Source organism: Rutidosis leptorrhynchoides, chromosome 3, assembly GCF_046630445.1.
Source record: "Rutidosis leptorrhynchoides isolate AG116_Rl617_1_P2 chromosome 3, CSIRO_AGI_Rlap_v1, whole genome shotgun sequence".
Lineage (NCBI taxonomy): Eukaryota > Viridiplantae > Streptophyta > Magnoliopsida > Asterales > Asteraceae > Rutidosis > Rutidosis leptorrhynchoides.
In genome coordinates, this window is record NC_092335.1 from 357,124,570 (window position 1) to 357,145,318 (window position 20,749).

At 35.5% G+C, this 20,749-nt stretch overlaps 2 long non-coding RNA genes across 2 annotated transcripts; both read right to left on the minus strand.

The window, feature by feature from the left end:
• Positions 1-363: 363 nt before the first annotated feature.
• On the minus strand, positions 364-1,708 carry LOC139899644 (uncharacterized). Its single transcript, XR_011777622.1, has 3 exons — positions 1,574-1,708; positions 1,007-1,057; positions 364-401 (listed from the first exon to the last, which is right to left on the minus strand). It is a non-coding gene; the product is annotated as an uncharacterized lncRNA (long non-coding RNA).
• A 4,790-nt stretch (positions 1,709-6,498) lies between these two features.
• On the minus strand, positions 6,499-7,970 carry LOC139899559 (uncharacterized). The gene is made up of 3 exons (XR_011777578.1): positions 7,709-7,970; positions 7,142-7,192; positions 6,499-6,536 (listed from the first exon to the last, which is right to left on the minus strand). It is a non-coding gene; the product is annotated as an uncharacterized lncRNA (long non-coding RNA).
• Positions 7,971-20,749: the final 12,779 nt, after the last annotated feature.

Sequence of the window (20,749 nt, forward strand, 5' to 3'; positions counted from 1 at the left end):
GGTGCGCGGCGCGCACCACTGCCTATGCGCGGCGCGCACAAGGCCTGAGACAGTTCTGACCAAAATGTCCATTTTTCGCGAAAGGATCTTCGACTTCCCGACACTTTTAGACCGAACGCTTTTCACAACAAACTCATATATGTAAAACTCACACGAATCAAACATAAAAATGATGTTTTACAAGCGGGGCCCACACGACCCAAAATACAAGTTTAATACAAGTTTAGAGTTTCGACCACCAAAAAGTTTAAGTTCCAAACTACACAATGAGCATGGCGTTTGGGATTAAACTACCCAACTACCGGTCAAACTCCAAGAGCTACTAAAGCCAAAAGCGTCCCCTAGCATCAAACGGGATCTCTAGTCCAATACGATGCCCTTACCCTTGTCCAAAACCGAACCTATAAAATGGTAAACAACGAGAGGGTAAGCAAAGCTTTGTGAATGCAATAATTATACGAATACATATATAATTATACCTACTTGCATACACTTACACAAACCGCAAACATGCTAGCAACGCAATTAGCTTATCGTCACATTAACAAGCTATAATCTCTAATACCACAAGCTAGCAACAACCGCATAATAATATAACTCGAAATGATATAATATGCTTACAACACAAGTAACCATGGTCGACCAATAGTACAAGGGAACGGCGCTCGCGAAAACGCCATCGGTGTTCATAACATCCATTAGGGCACTTAACACCTCGCACCACTAACCCCTAGGGTGGCACCTTAACACCTCGGCACATCACCCCGAGTGGCATCTTAACACCTCGATGCAACACTCATTATTTTACGGAGTGGTGTCTTAACACCTCGACACTACACTCCTAGGTGGCATCTTAACACCTCGATGCTACACCCGAGTGGCATCTTAACACCTCGATGCTACACTCTTCACGTGAAACGTGGTGTCTTAACACCTCGACACTACACCTTTCACGCTACAACAAATAGATACATTATATACATACGCATATAATTATTCCACTCACCTTAACAATTAGATGACGATTTCAACCTCCACAAGCTTCAAAGCAAAGTACCTAATATAATAAGTACTTGATCAACACACAAGCTAAGTGGACTCAATACTAACACTTACACATGAGCATTTAATGACTTAATGTATTAAATCGCCCATTTATACCAAAACTGCCCAATTAAAGTCAAGACCACCACTAATCACTTAAAAGCTAGTGATTAAGGTCCAACAACACCAACTAATACATAATTAGGGTAATTCATACCCATCTTTCCAAACTAGGTCGATTTATTACCCAAATAACCATTTTAAGACAACACACCCATTTCGGGTCATCCACTAACTAACCAACACCCATTTACTAAATAACTAGGTGTGTTAGCAATTAACTTACCAATTAGGGTTCATAAACATCAATTAATACTTTGAAACCCTAGGCTAGTCACCAATTAGTATTCAAGACTCAATTTTACCCAAGAACACCCAAAATCACCAATAATGGGTTTTGTGTTCATCATTTACTCAAACCCCAACCCTTACACTAAATCAAAGTAAGGAAAATAAAATTAGAACATACCACAACTACCACAACGAAGCTAGAGATAAGATGAACGACTTTAATGCTTGAACTTTAACCCAAAACAAGCTTCTTCTTCTCCGATTTGAGCTTTCTCACACTTGAATCACACTCTCTCACTAGGATTTAAGTGGATGAAGTTTGGTGGTTAGAAATGGAGTAATGAGGCTCAACCAAACTGATCTAGGGCCTTTAATTCGTCCATAAGTCAATTTACCAAAATGCCCATCAAAATATCTAATTTAAAAAGCTGGAACCCGGCTATAGTAAAGGGTGCGCGGCGCGCTCCTTTTAGTGTGCGCGGCGCGCACTAGGCTCAGCTCACTCAGTGACTTCTGTTTAACTGCACAACATCACCCACCCTCTATGTAACATATTTACACTGCTGTAAAAACTGATTAGGGTCTTACAACTCTCCCCCACTTAGATTGGATCACGTCCTCGTGATCCGCACCAAATACTAGAAGTTAAGCACTCTAACTTGAACATTTCCGTCTCCAATGCGGAATTACACTTGTAGCAATCACTCATCACGGTTCTCACTTCGTACACTAATTCATCATAATACAACAACCGTACTTCACACTTCCATTCGATCAAAATTCTCACCACTCACTCAGAAATACACCGTGAAAAATCATAATATATCTTTCCAAAAGCCATAGCACTCCATCATTTCACGATATCGGGTAATCAACCCACGAGACCCAATAACTACAACCGTTTGCTCTTACGCCGAGTATCCAAACTCGTACCCTACACTCCACAATCGTCCTAAAAGTAGTACAATCCACCGACAATCATTGTCGTCACGCCTATCAATCGTGGAATATTCGGGAATCATCCCGACACTTTTCGAAAATCTCTCGTATCCCTCTATCGGGAACTTCGCCATACCGTCTCACGTCGCTAACTACCTTCGCAATTAACTCCAAAGTCCAACTTGGGACTTTTTTGAAGACCATCGAAGCTTTCCTTTCCTAAATGAGCGACACCCGTTCGCTCATCACGTCTACTAGATAGGAACTTTTCCGCATTCTTCGGCGTTGGTCATACTAAATAATCCTTCCAAGGACTCGCTATAAGATATTCGAACCTCGGTCTTTCAAATCATTTGAGTGTCAACGCTCGCTAAACATCACACTATACCACCGTTGTAAATTCGAGTTTCTCACCGGTACCCAAAATCAAAGCAATCACATCATTGGGGTCAAAAGTTACACTAGTAGGTATAAGGAGGCACCTGACGTTGTGTTATCCAACTCCGATTACTAACACCGAGTCTCCCAGACTCGACCCTTACGGGGTCTACTCCTGATGTCACACGTCACCTAACTACACGCGGTCACACAAATCTAACGAACCTTACGGCTCGACACTCTTGACTTCCTAGCGGCACCTGCTAGTCACTATCCACCTAGGCCGCATAGCTAGTCTACTTATATTCCATCTCAACACTAAGGAGGCGCTTGGAACACCAAGGCTTACACCTTTCCAACTTGGTCCTAACCATTAACCCGGTTACCTACATACATAAGGATAGTTAACCACCAAGACTCTACTCGCACACGAACGCGATTAACGGAAATGCCTCTAGAACGGCACACCGCGTACACCCCCAAAATCATAAAAGAAAAGAGTGGCCGTCAAGAGCGTACAACACTCGCCACACAATCACAAAACCGCCATTGAAATCGAATCGTCAATTAATCATTAATTCGAAGATTATTCCAATAACTAAATGCACACTTGCACGCATTCCGAAATGTGCAATACACACAACATCCGAAGTCTATAATGATCACTTAGAATACGCGAAATCGTCACGTATTCTTCCAACTTCTCTAGGCAATCATTCTCTAAGAGTCATCATTAATAACCAAATTGTCACCCGCAATTTACTAAAGTCCACAAGTCAGAGTACAAAGTTTGCTCAATCCCTTATATCGGGAAGAACTTAACCGATCTTGTGCCAAGATATCAATCCCCTAGCGTACCCTTACCAAGTACAATGCTAAAAACCACCAAGTCTCAACCTAATGTCAACAACCCAAAAGATGAAGGCCAAGTAAAAATGAATCCTTACGGATAACACCTTCCACCTAACACCCCTCTTAGTACGCATACACGGCTAATACGCATCTACCACAAGTATTTGATCAGAACACGGCTATTGTATCACTAGTCACACAACATGGTCCTCATGACCGAACCACCAGCGTATACAACCAGTAGTTTTCAATACTAACAATAAGAAGGTTATTCAATACAAAACTCAAGGTGTACAAAAACGGCTATCGTGATATATCCGTAGTGCGCAAAAATGGCTATTGCAACACTACCAACAATATGTGTGTGAAACATGGCTACCGCACTATTAATACCAATGTGTGAGTAAAACCGACTATTACTCACAACCATGTGCACAAAACGGTTATGTGCACAATTTCTATGGGCAATTAAAATCGTAAATATATAAGTAACGGTTCTTCCCGAGAGCCGCTTGCCATCCATCACAACCAAGGGTGGTAACGAAGAGTTAATCCTTCCGGATATCCCTCATCACCTATCACAAGTCAAAAGCGGTCAACAGAGAGATGACCCCAAATAAACACATATATCTAATTTTCTCGTAGTACACAAAATGGCTATTTTGTAACTACTACCCAAAGTATACGACAATGAGGCATCGTACCCTTTCTCAAATCCCATTACGCTTCCTCGGTAGGAATATAAATCCTAATAAAGTCGACACAATTTCTTTGATGTAACACTACCAACTTCCCAACGTAAAACCTCGTTCCTAAATCAAATCGTCAAGATTACAAAGTCAAACGATTTCGCCATTTACCGTCGTACACGACCATACTTGGCATCGGTCCCTCTTCCTGAATTCTCGAGAGCTCAATTCGATAATAATAAATACTAACGTCTACCGTCACCCGATTGCGCCACTAAAGTGATGACACAATGTCCACATAACACGTATCCTTTTAGAACGAAATTACCGCTACCCGCAAGGTAGACTTTTCCAACTAACAAATCCTTTCTACCCGTTACCACTACGAAAGCATCCGGTCAACGATACACACATGCTCTCAAGGGTTTCACCCACTTCACTACAAACGCGAACACGCGCTCACAACCTAACGCCAAAGTTCGTTCTCATGGCTTAGTGGATTCATTTACCCTATCACTAAGAAATGCTTGATTGCACCAAGTCTTACGCCCTCGTCCGTCAATACAAATGTCATCATAGGGTGTTTCCATTAGGAATGTCACCCGCATCAATACTACGTATTACTACTATGCATTCGTCCCCAGGGCGCGTTTCCACGAGTCAACGACTCAGGCGCTACCCTGGTGCACTATCATCAAAACCATCAACAAACCGAATCTTCACCGAATTCACTTGAGTCTAAAATAGATCTCGAAGCAAAGTTTAAGTCCCTAATACATACACGAATCCATCGGTACAAATAAACAATAATAAGGCATATTTGTACCAAAGACGAAAATACCTGAAACATCATCGTTGGACCCTTGCGCTCCACTGATCATCAGATAGTCACGCTCTAACCTCCTAACCCGATCTACAAACGATTCGGAACACTCCGACTTACGGTGTCCCTTCTTTTGGCAAATAAAGCACTTGATCGTGCTTAAAGGTACACTCGTACAATCCCGTGCAAAATGACCTCGTCCTCCACACCGAAAGCACGTAGGCCCATAACCTGTCTTACTCCTCTTCTTCACTTTTTCAACACCTCCGGGCGTACTTCTCGCCCTTTTACTAGGAGCACCTCTTGATTCTAACTTTCTCTTACCCAAAGAGTGATCAGCAAATTTTGAAGCATGAGATTCAATCCCCATAGTTGCTCCTTCGTCACCGTCACCTTAAGGTTTAGGAAACCTCTTTTCTAACTCTTCCTTCACGACCTTAGGCACTCGGTCTCGAACCATCTCGGTCACTATTCCCTCGAACGACTCTTGAAGAACTTGCTTAACCTTGTTGGCGAAAATCAAGATATAGCGTTCGAACTCCGCCTCAATCCTTAATGTTAACTCATCCTTCCCCTCATGAATAGGTGCGTCCGTTCCGGTTCCATCTTCCGTCTTCATTCTAAAGAATGCATATAGATTAAACAACGAAACGAAAAGGAACGACATACATATACCACACCGCCCCATCTTGGTTGATACTCGTCGTACATTGCTTGTTTGACACGTCTTGAACCCGTAACAATGGTAGCTAATCATTGTTACGCGAGCACGTCGCATTAACTTGCTAGTACAACGTCTATCTCACTTAATGATTGCTAAAACAACACAAAACGATTAGTGCAAGGTTAGTTCACATAGACCTAAGCACTAACCAAATCCCCGGTCCGACCCGTCTCCTACAAGTCCCGCAAAAAGCGCATACACATTTAAGTCTAAGTCTAGGCACCTATCTCAAGTCGCCTAAATCCCTTAGACCATGCTCTGATACCACTTGTAACAACCCAACCCGTTAACCAACCAAAAACGCGGAATAAAAAAAAATTAAAACTGATCTGGAGGGTGCGCGGCGCGCACCACTGCCTATGCGCAGCGCGCACAAGGCCTGAGACAGTTCTGACCAAAATGTCCATTTTTCGCGAAAGGATCTTCGACTTCCCGACACTTTTAGACCGAACGCTTTTCACAACAAACTCATATATGTAAAACTCACACGAATCAAACATAAAAATGATGTTTTACAAGTGGAGCCCACACGACCCAAAATACAAGTTTAATACAAGTTTAGAGTTTCGACCACCAAAAAGTTTAAGTTCCAAACTACACAATGAGCATGGCGTTTGGGATTAAACTACCCAACTACCGGTCAAACTCCAAGAGCTACTAAAGCCAAAAGCGTCCCCTAGCATCAAACGGGATCTCTAGTCCAATACGATGCCCTTACCCTTGTCCAAAACCGAACCTATAAAATGGTAAACAACGAGAGGGTAAGCAAAGATTAGTGAATGCAATAATTATACGAATACATATATAATTATACCTACTTGCATACACTTACACAAACCTCAAACATGCTAGCAACGCAATTAGCTTATCGTCACATTAACAAGCTATAATCTCCAATACCACAAGCTAGCAACAACTGCATAATAATATAACTCGAAATGATATAATATGCTTACAACACAAGTAACCATGGTCGACCAATAGTACAAGGGAACGGCGCTCGCGAAAACGCCATCGGTGTTCATAACATCCATTAGGGCACTTAACACCTCGCACCACTAACCCCTAGGGTGGCACCTTAACACCTCGGCACATCACCCCGAGTGGCATCTTAACACCTCGATGCAACACTCATTATTTTACGGAGTGGTGTCTTAACACCTCGACACTACACTCCTAGGTGGCATCTTAACACCTCGATGCTACACCCGAGTGGCATCTTAACACCTCGATGCTAGACTCTTCACGTGAAACGTGGTGTCTTAACACCTCGACACTACACCTTTCACGCTACAACAAATAGATACATTATATACATACGCATATAATTATTCCACTCACCTTAACAATTAGATGACGATTTCAACCTCCACAAGCTTCAAAGCAAAGTACCTAATATAATAAGTACTTGATCAACACACAAGCTAAGTGGACTCAATACTAACACTTACACATGAGCATTTAATGACTTAATGTATTAAATCGCCCATTTATACCAAAACCGCCCAATTAAAGTCAAGACCACCACTAATCACTTAAAAGCTAGTGATTAAGGTCCAACAACACCAACTAATACATAATTAGGGTAATTCATACCCATCTTTCGAAACTAGGTCGATTTATTACCCAAATAACCATTTTAAGACAACACACCCATTTCGGGTCATCCACTAACTAACCAACACCCATTTACTAAATAACTAGGTGTGTTAGCAATTAACTCACCAATTAGGGTTCATAAACATCAATTAATACTTTGAAACCCTAGGCTAGTCACCAATTAGTATTCAAGACTCAATTTTACCCAAGAACACCCAAAATCACCAATAATGGGTTTTATGTTCATCATTTACTCAAACCCCAACCCTTACACTAAATCAAAGTAAGAAAAATAAAATTAGAACATACCACAACTACCACAACGAAGCTAGAGATAAGATGAACGACTTTAATGCTTGAACTTTAACCCAAAACAAGCTTCTTCTTCTCCGATTTGAGCTTTCTCACACTTGAATCACACTCTCTCACTAGGATTTAAGTGGATGAAGTTTGGTGGTTAGAAATGGAGTAATGAGGCTCAACCAAACTGATCTAGGGCCTTTAATTCGTCCATAAGTGAATTTACCAAAATGCCCATCAAAATATCTGATTTAAAAAGCTGGAACCCGGCTACAGTAAGGGGTGCGCGGCACGCTCCCTTTAGTGTGCGCGGCGCGCACTAGGCTCAGCTCACTCAGTGACTTCTGTTTAACTGCACAACATCACCCACCCTCTATGTAACATATTTACACTGCTGTAAAAACTGATTAGGGTCTTACACTTTCTAATAAAAGGTAATAATCATATTCAAACTTTAATTCAATTTCTATAACTATAACAATCTTATTTCGAGTGGAAATCTTACTTGAACTTGTTTTCGTGTCATGATTCTGCTTCAAGAACTTTCAAGCCATCCAAGGATCCTTTGAAGCTAGATCTATTTTTCTCATTTCCAGTAGGTTTATCCAAGGAAGTTGAGGTAGTAATGATGTTCATAACATCATTCGATTCATACATATTAAGCTATCTTATTCGAAGGTTTAAACTTGTAATCACTAGAACATAGTTTAGTTAATTCTAAACTTGTTCGCAAATAAAAGTTAATCCTTCTAACTTGACTTTTAAAATCAACTAAACACATGTTCTATATCTATATGATATGCTAACTTAATGATTTTAAATCTGGAAACACGAAAAACACCGTAAAACCGGATTTACGCCGTCGTAGTAACACCGCGGGCTGTTTTGGGTTAGTTAATTAAAAACTATGATAAACTTTGATTTAAAAGTTGTTATTCTGGGAAAATGATTTTTATTATGAACATGAACCTAAATCCAAAAATCATGATTAAACTCAAAATAAAAGTATGTTTTCCAAAATTGTCATCTAGACGTCGTTCTTTCGACTGAAATGACTATCTTTACAAAAACGACTTGTAACCTGTATTTCTGACTTTAAACTTATACGTTTTCTGTATAGATTCATAAAATTAAGTTCAATATGAAACCATAGCAATTGGATTCACTCAAAACGGATTTTAAACGAAGAAGTTATGGGTAAAACAAGATTGGATATTTTTACTTGTTGTAGCTACGTGAAAATTGGTAACAAATCTATACAAATCATATCCTAGCTAACTTATATTGTATTATACATGTATTCTAATATATTATGTAATCTTTGGATACCATATACACGTATGCAAATGTTTTGACATATCATATCGACCCATCTATATATATTATTTGGAACAACCATAGACACTCTATATGCAGTAATGTTGGAGTTAGCTATACAGGGTTGAGGTTAATTCTAAAAATATATATACTTTGATTTATGATCTAGCCTGAGACGTGTATACACTGGGTCGTGGATTGGGTCAAGATAATATATATCAATTTATTTCTGTACATCTAACTATGGACAACTAGTTGTAGGTTACTAACGAGGACAGCTGACTGAAAATATTTAAAACATTAAAACGTATTAAAAAATGTTGTAAATATATTTTGAATATACTTTGATATATATGTACATATTTGTTATAGGTTCGTGAATTGACCAGTGGCCAAGTCTTACTTCCCGACGAAGTAAAAATATGTGAAAGTGAGTTATAGTCCCACTTTCAAAATCTAATATTTTGAGTTGAGAATACATGCAGCTTTATAAATGTTTTACAAAATAGACACAAGTACGCAAAACTACATTCTATGGTTAGATTATTAAACCTAATATCGCCCTTCAAGTCTGGTAGCCTAAGAATTAGGGAAATGGCCCCTAATTGACGCGAATCCTAAAAATAGATCTATTGGGCTTAACAACTCCCATTCAGGTTATGGATGGTTTAGTACTTCGAGATTATTATACAGACGAGAGGTTCTGTTTAGGGGATATTCTATGCATTAAGTTAACGTCGGTTACCAGGTGTTCAACATATGAATGATTTTTATCTCTATGCAATTTACGAAATGCCTGATAAGAGATGTGTTATAAAAATGAAATCTTGTGGTCTATTATTATGATTTAATAATATGTAGGTTAAACCTATAATTCACCAACAATTTTGTTGACGTTTTAAGCATGTTTATTCTCAGGTAATTATTAAGAGCTTCCGCTGTTGCATACTAAATTAAGGACAAGATTTGGAGTCCATGCTTGTATAATATTGTTTAAAAACTGCATTCGAAGACTTATGTTGATGTGTAATATTATTGTAAACCATTATGTAATGGTCTTGTGAAAAACGCTATATTTATGATTATCATTATTTGATAATCGTCGTAATATTTTAATCGTTATAGTTTGTTTTAAAATCGAATGCAGTCTTTGAAAAACGTCTCATATAGAGGTCAAAACCTCTCGACGAAATCAATTAATATGGAACGTTTATAATCAATATGAACGTGACATTTCATACAAGGCTCGTCTCTTTATTCGAAGATCGATTTACGTTCTGGATATCATCAAATGCGGGTGAAGGAGGATGATATTCTAAAGACTGCTTTTAGGACGCGTTACGGTCATTACGAGTTTATGGTTATGCCATTTAGATTGACTAACGCACCAGCTATGTTCGTGGACCTCATGAACCGAGTGTGTGGGCCATATCTTGACAAGTTTGTCATTGTTTTTATCGATGACATACTTATTTACTCGAAGAATGATCAAGAGCACGAAGAACATTTGAGAAAAGTGCTAGAGTTGCTGAGAAAAGAAAAACTGTACGCTAAGTTTTCAAAGTGTGCATTTTGGTTGGAAGAAGTTCAATTCCTCGGTCACATAGTGAACAAAGAAGGTATTCGGGTGGATCCAGTAAAGATTGAAACTGTTAAAAAGTGGGAAACCCCGAAAACTCTGAAACACATACGCCAGTTTTTAGGACTAGCTGGTTACTACAGAAGGTTCATCCAAGACTTTTCCAGAATAGCAAAACCCTTAACTGCATTAACGCATAAAGGGAAGAAATTTGAATGGAAAGATGAAGAAGAGAAAGCGTTTCAATTGTTAAAGAAAAAGTTAACTACGGGACCTATATTGTCATTACCTGAAGGGAATGATGATTTTGTGATATATTGTGACGCCTCAAAGCAAGGTCTCGATTGTATATTAATGCAACGAACGAAAGTAATTGCTTATGCGTCTAGACAATTGAAGATTTACGAGCAGAATTATACGACGCATGATTTGGAATTAGGTGCAGTTGTTTTTGCATTAAAGACTTGGAGGCACTACTTATATGGGGTCAAAAGTATTATATATACCAACCACAAAATTCTTCAACACATATTTAATCAGAAACAACTAAACATGAGGCAGCGCAGATGGATTGAATTGTTGAATGATTATGACTTTGAGATTCATTATCACCCGGGAAAGGCAAATGTGGTAGCCGACGCCTTGAGCAGAAAGCACAGAGAACCCATTCGAGTAAAAGCTATGAATATAATGATTCACACTAACCTTACTACTCAAATAAAGGAAGCACAACAAGGAGTTTTAAAAGAGGGAAATTTAAAGGATGAAATACCCAAAGGATCGGAGAAGCATCTTAATATTCGGGAAGACGGAACCCGGTATAGGGCTAAAAGAATTTGGATACCCAAATTTGGAGATATCAGAGAAATGGTACTTAGAGAAGCTCATAAAACCAGATACTCAATATATCCTGGAACGGGGAAGATGTACAAGGATCTCAAGAAATATTTTTGGTGGCCAGGTATGAATGCCGATGTTGCTAAATACGTAGGGGAATGTTTGACGTGTTCTAAGGTCAAAGCGGAGCATCAGAAACCATCAGGTCTACTTCAACAACCCGAAATCCCGGAATGGAAATGGGAAAACATTACCATGGATTTCATCACTAAATTTCCAAGGACTGCAAGTGGTTTTGATACTATTTGGGTAATAGTTGATCGTCTCACCAAATCAGCACACTTCCTGCCAATAAGAGAAGATGACAAGATGGAGAAGTTAGCACGACTGTATTTAAAGGAAGTCGTCTCCAGACATGGAATACCAATCTCTATTATCTTTGATAGGGATGGCAGATTTATTTCAAGATTCTGGCAGACATTACAGCAAGCATTAGGAACTCGTCTAGTCATGAGTACTGCCTATCATCTACAAACTGATGGGCAGAGTGAAAGGATGATACAAACGCATGAAGATATGCTACGAGCATGTTTCATTGATTTCGGAAACAGTTTCTAATGACACGTCCTAATCCATCTGGACAAAGTCCACATCGATTATAAACGATTCACAAAAGTTGATTTCATCGCGAGGTACTTAACCTCTATATGATACATTTACAAACATTGCATTCGTTTTTAAAAGACAACCTTTCATTTACATCGAATGTAGACGGCATGCATACCATTTCATAATATATCCAACTATAATTGACTTAATAATAATCTTGATGAACTCAACGACTCGAATGCAACGTCTTTCGAAATATGCCATGAATGACTTCAAGTAATATCCTTAAAATGAGCTAATGCACAGCGGAAGATTTCTTTCATATCTGAGAATAAACATGCTTTAAAGTGTCAACCAAAAGGTTGGTGAGTTCATTAGTTTTACATAAATAATTATTTCCATCATTTTAATAGACCACAAGATTTTCATTTCTCATAAATAAACGTCCCATGCATAGAGACAAAAATAATCATTCATATGGATTGAACACCTGGTAACCGACGTTAACTTAATGCATAGAATATCCCCAAAACAGAACCTCTCATCTGTATAATAATTTTGAAGTACTAAAGCATTTGTACCCCGAATGGGACTTGTCAAGGTCCATAGATCTATCTTTAGGATTCCCGTCAATCAGGGGCCATTTCCCTAAATTCTTAGGTTACCAGAATTGAAGGGCGATATTCGGTTAATAATCCAACCATAGAATGTAATTTTAAGTACTTGTGTCTATTTCGTAAAACATTTATAAAAGCAGCACATGTATTCTCAGTCCCAAAAATATATATTGCAAAAGCATTTAAAAAGTTAGCAAATGAAACTCACTATAATGTATTTTGTAGTAAAAATACATATGACGATATTGAACAACTGAACAATGCAGGGTTGGCCTCGGATTCACGAACCTATATCATTTATATATTTATTAACACATATAATTTTGATCGAAAGAATTTATATATTATTAGTGATATACTTGTTATTTTATTAAATTATGTGTTTCATTAATAACTTAATTAAATATATTTGTTTTATATACTTTATATAAAAAAAATTCAATATTTAAGGAAAAAAATTAATATAGTTATATTATATATAGTAAATATAGTTTTATTTAATTAATAGCTATTTGATAAAATAATATTGATAATAATAAATAAAAAGTTGTTTTATTTTATAATAATAATAGTAATTATAATAATAACCATAATATCCCTAATACTTTTACTAATAATGAAAATAATAATGTTATTAATAACAATAATAATACTTATCATAATAATAATAATAATAATAATAATAATAATAATAATAATAATAATAATAATAATAATAATAATAATAATAATAATAATAATAATAATAATAATAATAATAATAATAATAATAATAATAATAATAATAATAATAATAATAATAATAATAATAATGAATAATAGAAAACTACCTTTGAAGAAAAAGTATCAAGAAAAACAATTAAACTGCCCTTGCCAGGGCTCGAACCCGCGACCTCCCCTTAATCCAACAACACACTGAACCCCACTATTTCTCTATTTCTGTCTAGGTACCACAGAATATATATATAACCTATATAACTCTCGATTTCTTCTTCTTCATTCATCATCAATTTCGTCATCTAATCTATCATCAACTATCATAATTGCCATTCCTTATCACCATTTCATTATCGTTATCATCATCTAATCAACGCATCATCATCTTCTTTACTCATGTATTATCATAATTCATGATTTCATGTACCGTATGTCTTACACATAAATCTATATCGTTATCTTTATTCATCTTATCATTGTAACCACAATCATTCTATCATCATCATCATTTACTCTTTGTAATCAATAACTCTTCCATAAAACAGAAGCCTTAGTATTATGAGGATGGTGTTTGGGGTTTCATTTATCGACGCAGCCCATCAGAAATGGAAGATGGGTCACGGCCCAAAAACAAAATACAAACCTCAGTCCAGTAGCAAAAGAAAACACAGCCCAAATGTAAACAAATCACAATGGCCCAACAATCAATATTCGTGGTCTGTTTTGATAGATCACAATCGAAAAAAAATGTAGTCCAATAGCAGTTGATTACGTACATGTCTATTACTTTTAGAAATTATAATGGAAGATAGGAACACACCTTTACAGCTCACATTACTACCTATCACCTAGCATCAACTTGTAATTTATCCCTCTCTTCTTAACTTTTGGTGGGGTTTAGTTTTAACTAGGAATAAATAAATAATACCACTCACCTTATAGCTTCATCACTTTTGTTATTGAGTGGTTGTACTATAAACCGTAACCTAGTAGAAGTAATCAAGACAGGAAAACCTACATATAGCTGTTGTAGTCGACGGGAATAGGAAGAAAGAAATAGCTACTGTAGCAGTCGGTATTGTAATGGATTTATGGTGGTTCGTGATCGTGAATAGATAGAGGAAGAAAGATTTAAGGTGGTCACATGGTGGTCCATGGTTGATGGTGGTCCGGAGTCCAGTGGTGAAATAGGTCGATGGTGAAGGAGATATGGTTACTCAACACAAAGATATGAAAAGATGGTGGATTATATGGGTTGTTTTGGATGGCGGTTGAGTAAATGGAGGTGATATGGGTCTCGAAAAATAGAAGACAAGTAGAAACATATGTATTAGAATAGTAGCAGTGGGTTTGATGGTGAACTTTTATTGTGAAGGTGATGATCTTGGTTTACGTTTATAATTACAGTAAACGAGTAAGTGTTTGTTGGTGAGGGTATTGGGTGGTGGTTTTCTCGGCTTGCAAAAACGAAAAAGTGAAGTGGGTTTATGATGGGTATTTGTAATGGTGATGGCGTGAACTGATACATAACAGATGATTTAGTGGTAATGGTTGTTTTATGGATTGTTTGTGACAGAAAACGCGAAGATAGTAGCTCGTGGTTGAGGGTTTGTGATATTTGTTTTGTTGATGGTTTATGGTTGTCGTGACTTCTCATGGTGATGGTGGTAATGGTGGTTCTTGACAGTCGGAAAGGAAAAGAAGTACCAAGTTGATGATAGAAGTTGGATACATTTACTTATCACTGTAATGGGTCGATTTTATAATAATGAAAGGGGTCGACAGAATTATAAATCAGTAAGTAGAAAAACGAATCCAATATAAAGTTGAATGTGACCCTAAACTAATTTTGTTTGATCTTTATGTTGGATTGAATTGTCCAGATAGTGAAAGGAAGGAATTTGACAAAATTTGGGTAACAAACTCGTACGATCGATTTTTTTTTACCAGATTCCTAATTTATCTAATTAACATTAATAATTAACCTAAAAATATTAATAATAAGAATAATACAATAATATTAATACTAATAAATAATAATAATAATAATAATATTAATAATTGATAATAATATTAATAATAATAAGAGTAATAATAATGAGTTACAATAATAATAATTTTGGTGAATTTGATAATAATAGTATTATTAATAATAGAAATGACATAATGTATTATTTACTAATGAAAATAAAATAATAATATGATAAGTCTTACTAATGGTATATAATGTATTTTAAATGTAAATTTATAGTTTTAATTATTCTCCTAATAATATTTATAATGTTACTACAAAATATGATAATAATAATATTAATTTATAATAATACTAATATTTCTTAATAATGATAATAATATGTGATAATAATATAAGTGATATGAAAGATATATCAAGTTACATGTATTCTATTTTCGTATTAGATTAGTGTTATTAAAAATTTTGATATCGATATTAATAATAGCAAAAGTAATAATAACATTATACAAATATATTTTCAACTTGTAATTACATTTATATACGTATACATATTTATTTACAAACAATAGTTCATGAATCGTCGGGAAGAGTCAAAGTCAAATGTATTCATGTAAATTGTTCCAGAGTTTTCGAGACTCAATATTACAGACTTTGCTTATCGTGTCAGAAACATATAAAGATTAAAGTTTAAATTTGGTCGGAAATTTCCGGGTCATCACAGTACCTACCCGTTAAAGAAATTTCGTCCCAAAATTTGATCGAGGTTGTCATGGCTAACTATAAAAATATTTTCCTGACGAATATGAGTTGATAAACAGAGTTTTATCATCATTGAGTAATATAGATAAAACAATTTGATTACGCGAAGAGTATAAGTGAAGCTATAGCAAGAGAGTGAAATGAGTAAATGTAGAATTGTTTTAACCGATGACGTAGTTATGATTGATTTCCGAAATTCATGGGATTTAAAAAAAATCTTCGTAATAAGATTTGGTTCTTTGGCGATTAAGGAAATCAGGATCTTCTTTTATTAAATACAATAATCTGTTTCGATTGCTCTGTCAAATATTTCACTATAAATCTACCCCCTTCGTTTCCTTATTTTCCACAACTCACACCTTTTATTCTCTCTCTCTTGGTTCATACTTTAAAGTATTCATCAATATGCTCCATCCCGTTCTAATCCTTGTTGTACTATTAACTTTCATATCTATCATTCTTCTCTTTCATCTACCACCGGAAGAATCTATTTAGTTCTACTATACTCTTGGGTTTATAGTGTTTCTAGTTCTCCCGTGTCTTTATGTTGCTATATACATCGACATATACGGTTTATAATTTCTGAATGGTTGTTGGGTTTTATATCTTCCCTTATATTTCGATGTCCCTGCTTCTGTCTTCTATAATCATTGTCATCCACAGTTAATGCTCTCTTCTATTTGCTGCGATTTATACTCCAATTTCTAGTTTGGAGTTTTCATTCTTTCGTTTCCTCTTCTTGTGATTTAGCACTGCTTGTAATGGTCCAGAATTCGCAGATATGAATTTCAGAATGAACATTGTTAATGTTCTAAGAAGAAAATCGTAAAGGCACGATCTTGATTTGGCAAATTACCAGAATATCCCGAAAAAGACCGAATCATCAAGAAAGATATTTTCTTGATATGTTTAGAGATTAGATAGAATGTAAGAGTCGTGTAAATGGCACATGATGATGGTATGTTCTGTGAATCATCACGTTCCATTAGAAACTCGGCATAAATTATCATAATATAATCATGTTGATCAAGTGTCATTATATTATACTAACTCATGCTTCAGTTCCCAACACTACTTCAATAACATTCATATTTTAAATTCGAAGGTTCGCAGAATATAGAAACTAAAACAGTTTCCCTTTATAATATATTACGGATAGCGCAGAGAGATAATTAATATCGAACGAAAATATTTATGAAGATATCTTCAGAGATATTGAGGATATTAATAAAGAAAGGTACGATGATATCTTAGGATTTCAGAATTAAATTGTGATGAAGAAATTCATTCACGATGATTTAGAGTGGTTAAGGAGTATGGTGTTCGCTAAAGATTTCATCAGAAACAGAATCATCTGGATTCTTTATGTACAAGTTTAGTCCTTGTAATTTATTCAGAGTCTCCTTCATGGTTTTCTCAATCCGGTTTCCAGTTCTAACTTTTCCGAGCTTTGCCAATATACTATTCTTTATCTTTATACCTTCGACGGTTAAGGTCGTGTACAGTTTTTGCTGCTGTATTCAGCTTGTACAATTTTTGCTGTTGTATTTAGCTTGTACAGTTTTACTGCTGTATTCAGCTTTTTCAGAATTTGGAGTATTGATTTGTAGACTGGGTGCTTTTCAAAATTTCAGAGTGGAAGATCATAATTCTAAGAGATAAGGGTTATATGTATACTTATAACTGTTGATGTAGATATGCTGCGAGATTTCAAAATAGTGATTTGCAAATTTCCGGTAGTTGGTATAGTAATTCTCGTTATAAGATGTAAATGAGTAAATGATAGGGTTTCACTAAATATAGTGATTTTTCGGAAAGTCAAAGATCAACGGAGTTGTTGGTAAATTTACTGCTAATGTGGCGAGATATAAAAGGTTCTCCGGTAACATTGATGAAGGGGTAATTGTTATAATAAGGTTTATTCGTATACACAAATGAAGGTGATTTGTTGGAGCTGTTGATGGTGGTACTGTTGCTGTCGATGCTACAAGTGTTGTTGGTGCTGAGGTTGGTGATGATGTTGGTGTAGTAAGTATAGCTTGTAAATCATGCACCATTCTTGTCAGGGTTTCTATCCTACCCTCTATCATTTCTATCCATCCACTCATCTGATTCGGTAGATCTTAATTATCAATTCGAAGTTCCCTAACTTCTTCTAATATTCCACTTCGATTGGTTTTCGGAAGTAGATGTTGAATATTTTCTGAGATTGCAGTAATGCGACTTTCGAGGTGTAAAACTTTGGCAAGAAGGGTGAACACAGTATTGTGCATAGGTTCACCGGTGAGTATATCGTTTTCTTCGATGTTAGGAGGTAAGTTTGGTTCGTGTAGGGTTCGCCTTCTTCATTTCTCCATCGAGTGAGTAAGTCTCGGACCCAACCCCATTTCCTCTAGAAAGAAAAATAGCTAAACGGTGGAGACACTTCTTGTTCATTGACTTCGGAGTCTACTTCAATACGCATCTCGAAATCGCTTCCGGAACTAATGGAATCCAAGCCAGGTGTAGGATCCATTTTTTTCACGATCAGTAAGAGGATTCTGATATGAAATGTTTTTCGGATATCGAATGATATTCTAATTACAAAGAATACCTATATATAGTACAGAAGATCTCGTGAATTACGGAGGAAATTAAGGGAACGTGTCAGATAAAGTCTACAGTAATAGATACGCTAAGATATGGATTTGTCTATACACTATTCATGCAATCGTTGCAGTAAGATGTGTCTAGACTAGGAATGATAAGCAGGTAATTTTCTAAGGATGATAAGTAGATGATTTTCGACATGAAATGATAAGCAAAACTTTTGACATGCAGACACGGTCGAAGTCCAGACTCACTAATGCATCTAAACAACTATCAGTTAGACACACTTATGCAAGACCTGATTCGCTAAGACCACCGCTCTGATACCAACTCTAATGACCCGTCCTAATCCATCCGGACAAAGTCCACATCGATTATAAACGATTCACAAAAGTTGATTTCATCGCGAGGTATTTAACCTCTATATGATACATTTTACAAACATTGCATTCGTTTTTAAAAGACAACCCTTCATTTACAACGAATGTTGACGGCATGAATACCATTTCATAATATATCCAACTATAATTGACTTAATAATAATCTTGATGAACTCAACGACTCGAATGCAACGTCTTTCAGAATATGCTATGAATGACTTCAAGTAATATCCTTAAAATGAGCTAATGCACAGCGGAAAATTTCTTTCATACCTAAGAATAAACATGCTTTAAAGTGTCAACCAAAAGGTTGGTGAGTTCATTAGTTTACATAAATAATTATTTCCATCATTTTAATAGACCACAAGATTTTCATTTCTCATAAATAAACGTCCCATGCATAGAGACAAAAATAATCATTCATATGGATTGAACACCTGGTAACCGACGTTAACTTAATGCATAGAATATCCCCAAAATAGAACCTCTTGTCTGTATAATAATCTCGAAGTACTAAAGCATTCGTACCCCAAATGGGACTTGTCAAGGTCCATAGATCTATCTTTAGGATTCGCGTCAATCAGGGGCCATTTCCCTAAATTCTTAGGTTACCAGACTTGAAGGAAGATATTCGGTTAATAATCCAACCATAGAATGTAATTTTAAATACTTGTGTCTATTTCGTAAAACATTTATAAAAGCAGCGCATGTATTCTCAGTCCCAAAAATATATATTGCAAAAGCATTTAAAAAGGGAGCAAATGAAACTCACTATAATGTATTTTGTAGTAAAAATACATATGACGATATTGAACAACTGAACAATGCAGGGTTGGCCTCGGATTCACGAACCTATATCATTTATATATTTACTAACACATATAATTGTGATCGAACGAATTTATATATTATTAGTGATATACTTGTTATTTTATTAAATTATGTGTTTCATTAATAACTTAATTAAATATATTTGTTTTATATACTTTATATAAAAAAATTCAATATTTAAGAAAAAAAATTAATATAGTTATATTATATATAGTAAATATAGTTTTATTTATTTAATAGCTATTTGATACAATAATATTGATAATAATAAATAAAAAGTTATTTTATTTTATAATAATAATAGTAATTATAATAATAACCATAATATCCCTAATACTTTTACTAATAATGAAAATAATAATGTTATTAATAACAATAATAATACTTATCATAATAATAATAATAATAATAATAATAATAATAATAATAATAATAATAATAATAATAATAATAATAATAATAATAATAATAATAATAATAATAATAATAATAATAATAATAATAATAATAATAATAATAATAATAGAAAACTACCTTTGAAAAAAAGTATCAAGAAAAACAATTAAACTGCCCTAGCCAGGGCTCGAACCCGCGTCCTCCCCTTAATCCAACAACACACTGAACCACCCCACTGTTTCTCTATTTCTGTCTAGGTACCACAGAATATATATAACCTATATAACTATCGATTTCTTCTTCTTCATTCATCATCAATTTCATCATCTAATCTATCATCAACTATCATAATCGCCATTCCTTATCACCGTTTCATTATCGTTATCATCATCTAATCAACGCATCATCATCTTCTTTACTCATGTATTAGCATAATTCATGATT